Raw genomic sequence first — 6,766 nt, 5'->3', positions numbered from 1 at the left:
GTCCGGTGAAGGTCGGGTGAAGTTTCGGTGAAGGTCCGGTGAAGGTCCGGTGAAGTTTTGGTGAAGTTTCGGTGAAGGTCCGGTGAAGGTCGGTGAATGTTCGATGAAGGTCCGGTGAAGGTCCGGCGAAGGCCCGGTGAAGGTCCGGTGAAGGCCCGGTGAAGGCCCGGTGAAGGTCCGGTGAAGGTCCGGTGAAGGTTCGGTGAAGGTTTGGGTGAAGGTCCGGTGAAGGTTCGGTGAAGGCCCGGTGAAGGTCCGGTGAAGTTCCGGTGAAGGTCCGGTGAAGGTCCGGTGAAGGTCGGGTGAAGGTCGGGTGAAGGTCCGGTGAAGGTCCGGTGAAGGTTCGGTGAAGGCCCGGTGAAGGTCCGGTGAAGGTTCGGTGAAGGCCCGGTGAAGGCCCGGTGAAGGTCCGGTGAAGGTTCGGTGAAGGCCCGGTGAAGGCCCGGTGAAGGTCCGGTGAAGGTTTGGGTGAAGGTCCGGGTGAAGGTTCGGTGAAGGCCCGGTGAAGGTCCGGTGAAGGTCCGGTGAAGGTTCGGTGAAGGCCCGGTGAAGGTCCGGTGAAGGTCCGGTGAAGGTCCGGTGAAGGTTTGGGTGAAGGTCCGGTGAAGGTCCGGTGAAGGTTCGGTGAAGGCCCGGTGAAGGTCCGGTGAAGGTCCGGTGAAGGTTTGGGTGAAGGTCCGGTGAAGGTCCGGTGAAGGTCCCGTTGCTTTCCCCTCCGTGCGTTCCGCGCTGTTCTCGCCGAGAGTCGATGACCTCCACTCACGCTCGTCTCCCCGGCTCGGCGGAGTCGCTCGATGGCCACGTGCACGCGCCACGCGGTGGGGGGTGGGGGCCGTGGGGGGTGGGGGCCGTGGGGGGTGGAGGTGGGGGGTGGGGGCCGTGGGGGGTGGGGGCCGTGGGGGGTGGGGGCCGTGGGGGGTGGAGGTGGAGGTGGGGGGTGGGGGCCGTGGGGGGTGGGGGCCGTGGGGGGTGGGGGCCGTGGGGGGTGGAGGTGGCGGTGGGGGGTGGGGGCCGTGGGGGTTGGAGGTGGGAGGTGGGGGGTGGGGGCCGTGGGGGGTGGAGGTGGGGGCCGTGGGGGGTGGGGGCCGTGGGGGGTGGGGGCCGTGGGGGGTGGAGGTGGGGGGTGGGGGGTGGGGGCCGTGGGGGGTGGGGGCCGTGGGGGGTGGAGGTGGGGGGTGGGGGGTGGGGGCCGTGGGGGGTGGAGGTGGGGGGTGGGGGCCGTGGGGGTTGGAGGTGGGGGGTGGGGGCGGTGGGGGGTGGGGGCCGTGGGGGGTGGAGGTGGGGGGTGGGGGCCGTGGGGGGTGGGGGCCGTGGGGGGTGGAGGTGGGGGGTGGGGGCCGTGGGGGGTGGAGGTAGTGCTGGTGCTGGTGGTGGAGCGTTGGGGGGGTAATTTCGGCGCGACTCTTTCCCACGCTTGGTGCTGAAGCAGTGTCCGGAAGGTGGCAGTACAGCAAGAGGGTCATTTCCCTGCTGTGTGTAGTGGGGGGGGAGGGTGATGCCCCCCCCCCCCTTCCCTCGTGTGTAGCGTGGGCATTCTCCAGACACTTTCCCCGCACGCTCGGTGAGGCACTGCCCCCCCAATGGGTGTCAGGAACCTCCTGGAGACGGTTGTCCCGAGACTCGCGCCGCCCTCCCAAGGCCGAGCCTGGGAAAATATTTCCCCGGCCACTCTGCCCACAAAGGGCATTTGGTGGGCGCGGCGAGGAGATATTGACTACCTCGCCCGGTGTTCAGGAGGTCGTGGGTTCCATTGCTATCCTGACGTCTGCTGCTGTGTATTTGGAGTCTGCGTGTCTCTCTCTCTCCCCGTGAAGATGTTGACTACCTCGCCTGGTGTTCAGCAGGTCGTGGGTTCCATTGCTATCCTGACGTCTGCTGCTGTGTATTTGGAGTCTGCGTGTCTCTCTCTCTCTGCCCGTGAAGATGTTGACTACCTCGCCCGGTGTTCAGGAGGTCGTGGGTTCCATTGCGAACCTGACGTCTGCTGCTGTGTATTTGGAGTCTGCGTGTCTCTCTCTCTCTGCCCGTGAAGATGTTGACTACCTCGCCTGGTGTTCAGGAGGTCGTGGGTTCCATTGCGATCCTGACGCCGCCTGCTGCTGTGTATTTGGAGTCTGCGTGTCTCTCTCGGCGTGTGGCACTTTAGCGGCTGCGTGAAGTGCCCGGTTTGTTGTGGTTTTGGGTAACTTGTCGAATTCTTAAACAACGTTTGTTCTGATCCTCTTGTTGTTGTTTTTGTGGTTTTTTTTTGCCTACCCCCCCACCCCCCCGGGCTAGGCTGATTGGGAGCCACGTGGTACAGTGTGCGATTCCGTTGTTGACAAAGGGTTTGTTATTTGATTCTATGTTTGACAATGCCTGGAACACACACACGCGTCTCTATAGATACACACACACATACACTGTGTGTACATAGCCGGCAGGTGGTGGCAGTTGGTGGGTGGTGGTAGTTGGTTGTGGTTGGTTGTGGTGGTGGTGGTGGTGTTGGTGGTGGTGTTGGTGGTGGTGGTGGTGTTGGTGGTGTTGGTGGTGGTGGTGGTGTTGGTAGTGGTGGTAGTTGGTGGTGGTCGTGGTGGTGGTGGTGTTGGTGGTGGTGGTGTTGGTGGTGGTGGTGGTGGTGTTGGTGGTGTAGGTGATGGTGTTGGTGGTATAGGTGGTGTTGGTGGTGTTGGTGGTGTTGGTGGTGGTGTAGGGTGGTGTTGGTAGTGTTGGTTGTGGTGGTGGTGTTAGTGGTGTAGGTGATGGTGTTGGTGGTGTAGGTGGTGTTGGTGGTGTTGGTAGTGGTGGTGGTGGCGGTGGCGGTGGTGGTGGTGGTGCCGTTAACAGAAGTTAGATCGTTTGGCTGATATCGCACTTTTGTGTCATCCACGCAGGTTTGAAGAAGAGGAACCGCACACACACACACACGCACACACACACACGCGCACACACACACGCACGCACACACAGAAACCCCGGGGGACCGGTGCAAGTAGCAGGCGTTGAACCCTCACCTCGTGACTTCACCAGCCAAGTGGCAAGGGAGCGCCTCCCCCCCAACCCGCACCAGGTGAGAACCGGCGTGGGGTCACGGCTCACTCTCTCTCTCTCACAGCGAGGGGTCACGACTCACTCCCTTTCTTTCTCTCTCACAGCGAGGAGTCACGGCTCACTCCCTCTCTCTCACAGCGAGGGGTCACGACTCACTCCCTCTCTCACAGCGAGGGGTCACGGCTCACTCCCTCTCTCTCCCAGCAAGGGGTCACTGCTCACTCCCTCTCTCTCTCTCTCTCCCAGCGAGGGGTCACGACCCCCTCTCTCTCTCCCAGCGAGGGGTCACGGCTCCCTCTCTCTCTCCCAGCGAGGGGTCACGACCCCCTCTCTCTCCCAGCGAGGGGTCACGACCCCCTCTCTCTCTCCCAGCGAGGGGTCACGGCTCCCTCTCTCTCCCCCAGCGAGGGGTCACGGCTCCCTCTCTCTCCCAGCGAAGGGTCACGACCCCCTTTCTTTCTTTCTCCCAGTGAGGGGTCACGGCTCCCTCTCTCTCTCTCTCTCCCAGCGAAGGGTCACGACCCCCTCTCTCTCCCTCTCTCTCTCCCAGCGAGGGGTCACGGCTCCCTCTCTCTCTCTCTCTCTCTCCCAGCGAGGGGTCACGACCCCCTCTCTCTCCCTCTCTCCCAGTGAGGGGTCACGGCTTCCTCTCTCTCTCTCTCCCAGCGAGGGGTCACGACTCCCTCTCTCTCTCTCTCCCAGCGAGGGGTCACTGCTCCCTCTCTCTCCCAGCGAGGGGTCACGACCCCCTCTCTCTCTCTCCCAGCGAGGGGTCACGACCCCCTCTCTCTCTCTCTCCCAGCGAGGGGTCACGGCTCTCTCTCTCTCTCTCCCAGCGAGGGGTCACGACCCCCTCTCTCTCCCAGCGAGGGGTCACGGCCCACGACCCCCTCTCTCTCTCCCAGCGAGAGGTCACGGCTCCTCTCGCCCGGCGTGTGCGCGCCGTGTGAGAAATCGCCAAGCACCTGACGCTCTCGATGCTGTCTGTGCTGGTGCGCTTCATTGTTTTCTTTCCGTTGCTCATTTCCCGTCAATGCTTAGCCCGTCATCCGTTCCGCACCCCCTACGCTTGCCTGGACTGTCCTGTCTATTGCCGCTACATTGCCGGTCACCCGCACGGCGGCGTTTTCTTTTGGCCTGGCCGTCGCTGGGCGCTTTCGGGTGCCCTGCTCCCTGCGGCCGTCTGGAACGTTCTTGCTGGCCGGTATTCGGAAGCCACTCTGGGAGCTGCGGCGCCCTCCCGAGTCGGCGTCTCGATTGACAAACCCATTTCTCGACAGCTGCTTGCTGCTGCTGCTGTTGTTGACGTTGTGTTTAGTTTGTTGTCCTCGTGCCTCCCGCACCGCCGCTGAGTCGCGGTTGGCTACGTCCGGCGACGAGGTCCAACGGGGGCGCGCGTGCAACCCGTACACGCGCCGCCGCGCGCTATGCCCCTCGACGCTCTCGAAGGGAGCGATAGGAGAGAGGACGACGCGGGGGCGCGAGGAGTAACCGGCGACGAGAAGGAAGGCCGCGGCAACGCTGACAGCCGACGCTACCGGCAATTGCCCAAAGCTCTGCGGTCCCCTATATATATTAAACACGCACACGGCGGCGTCATCGGACGATTCATAATGTAGGTTTTTGGGTGAGATCGCGTTATTTATAAATGTGTCGTAACCCTCCACCACCCGACATGGCCAAACAGTAAAAAATGTGTCACGTTTTTTCAAAGGACAAATTCATTGACTTCTTTAGCCCACCGGTGTGCTGAAGAGAGAATCAACAGCATTTTAAAATGTGAGTAGTACGACGTTTCGCTGATAATTACAATCAGCTTCATCAGCGAAACGTCGCACTACTCAAATTTTAAAATGCTGTTGATTCTCTCTTCAGCACACCGGTGGGCTAAATAAGTCAATTAATTTGTCCTTTGAAAAAACGTGACACGTTTTTTTACTGTTTGGCCGTGTCGGGTGGTGGAGGGTTACGACACATTTATAAATAACGCGATCTGACCCAAACACCTATATTATGAATAATATTGGACGCGAAAGCCTCCCACGTGTTAAACTATCGGACGATGTTAACGAGCGTGTGGGAGGAAACCAGAGTGCCCCGGTAAATCCCACACGTGCGCGCGAGGGGGAAACACTGTCCCCATACAGACGGAACAGGTGGGGACCCCACGTGGTTTGCTGCAACGCCGCCTCCCGGCGAGCCACGGGGTAGAGACGGTTCCTCCTTCGCGCCCGCCGGCGGTGAAGGGATGTTTCACAACAGCAACATGAGGGGTGTGTGGCGGTGGTCCACCAACCCCCCTCTCTGCTGCTGCTGCTGCTGCCTCCACGCAGTGAGTGCTGGCTTACAGGCCACGCCACGAGCAGCAATGTAGCCACCACCACCGCCACCACCGCCACCATCGTCACCGCCACCACCGCCACCAACACCGCCACCATCGTCACCGCCACCACCATCACCACCATCACCACCATCACCACCATCACCACCATCACCACCATTATCACCACCACCATCATCACCACCGCCACCACCGCCACCACCAACACCGCCACCATCGTCACCGCCACCACCATCACCACCATCACCACCATCGCCACCACCACCGCCACCAACACCACCATCACCACCATCACCACCACCATAACCACCATTATCACCACCACCATCATCACCACCACCGCCGCCACCACCATCGTCACCACCACTACCATCACCACCGCGGCCACCACCACCATCACCACCACCATCACCACTACCGCCGCCAAGCTAATCAGTTAGCGGTGGAAGCGAGATGATTTTTCACGACGGCTATGATATGCGGTGGCAGGGCATTAACCACAACACTTGTGGTCAGAATGCGAACACAAAACGCATTGTCTTTGAAACTGATTGGTCCACAGCTTTCTTTTGAGCCTAGTCTCAAAACGGCGTCCTCTGGTCTAACACCGTTTTGAGACTCGGCTCAAAAGAAAGCTGTCTCTGGTGTGGACCAATCGGATTCAAAGACAATGCATATATCATCAGAGTATGTTTTTTGTTTGCATTCTGACCGCAAGTGTTGTGGTTAATGCAGACATGATTCCTTGTCAAAGGTTTCAGTTTGGTGTTTTAACATCTTAGCACCTGTTTTGTTGCCAGCAAAAGGAGGAAAACCTATTCTCATATTTTGTTACTGGCAAAGGAGGTCCCATGATGTCTATTTTTCAGTTTATTTTCATCAGTGTCTTGTTACACACGCACACGCCTGTTGGTTTATAACTCTTCGTTTTGATGATGGCGATGATGATGATGGTGGCGGTGGTCACGGTCGTGGTGGCGGTGGGGGCGGTGATGGTCGTGACGGTGGCGGTGGGGGTGGTGCTGGTGGTGTCGATGGTGTAGGTTGTGATGGTGGTGATTGGTGGTAATGGTTGTGATGGTGGTGACAGTGGTGGTGGTGACGGTGGTGCTGGTGGTGACGGTGGTGGTGACGGTCGTGACGGTGGTGGTGGTGACGCTGCTGGTGGTGTCGATGGTGTTGGTTGTGATGGTGGTGATGGTGGTAGTGGTTGTGATGGTGGTGACAGTGGTGGTAGTGATGATGGTGCTGGTGGTGACGGTGGTGGTGACGGTGGTGTTGATCCTTCCTCTGATATTGCGCTGTGGTGGAACCCACACAAGGGGGGAGGTCTCTGGTCAGCGCTCGAGTGAAGGTTCTGGAAAGTTCGAGCTATGATGAGAGATTGGGTTCAGG

The 6,766-nt window shown here is 60.0% G+C and overlaps 1 long non-coding RNA gene across 1 annotated transcript; it reads left to right on the top strand.

The window, feature by feature from the left end:
• Positions 1-451: 451 nt before the first annotated feature.
• LOC144945166 (uncharacterized) lies at positions 452-630 on the top strand. Its single transcript, XR_013639626.1, has 3 exons — positions 452-474; positions 520-585; positions 620-630. It is a non-coding gene; the product is annotated as an uncharacterized LOC144945166 (long non-coding RNA).
• Positions 631-6,766: the final 6,136 nt, after the last annotated feature.

This window comes from Lampetra fluviatilis, chromosome 36 (assembly GCF_964198595.1).
Source record: "Lampetra fluviatilis chromosome 36, kcLamFluv1.1, whole genome shotgun sequence".
Lineage (NCBI taxonomy): Eukaryota > Metazoa > Chordata > Hyperoartia > Petromyzontiformes > Petromyzontidae > Lampetra > Lampetra fluviatilis.
The sequence above is the reverse complement of the archived record's forward strand: the minus strand, read 5'-3'. Positions and strand labels throughout refer to the sequence as shown.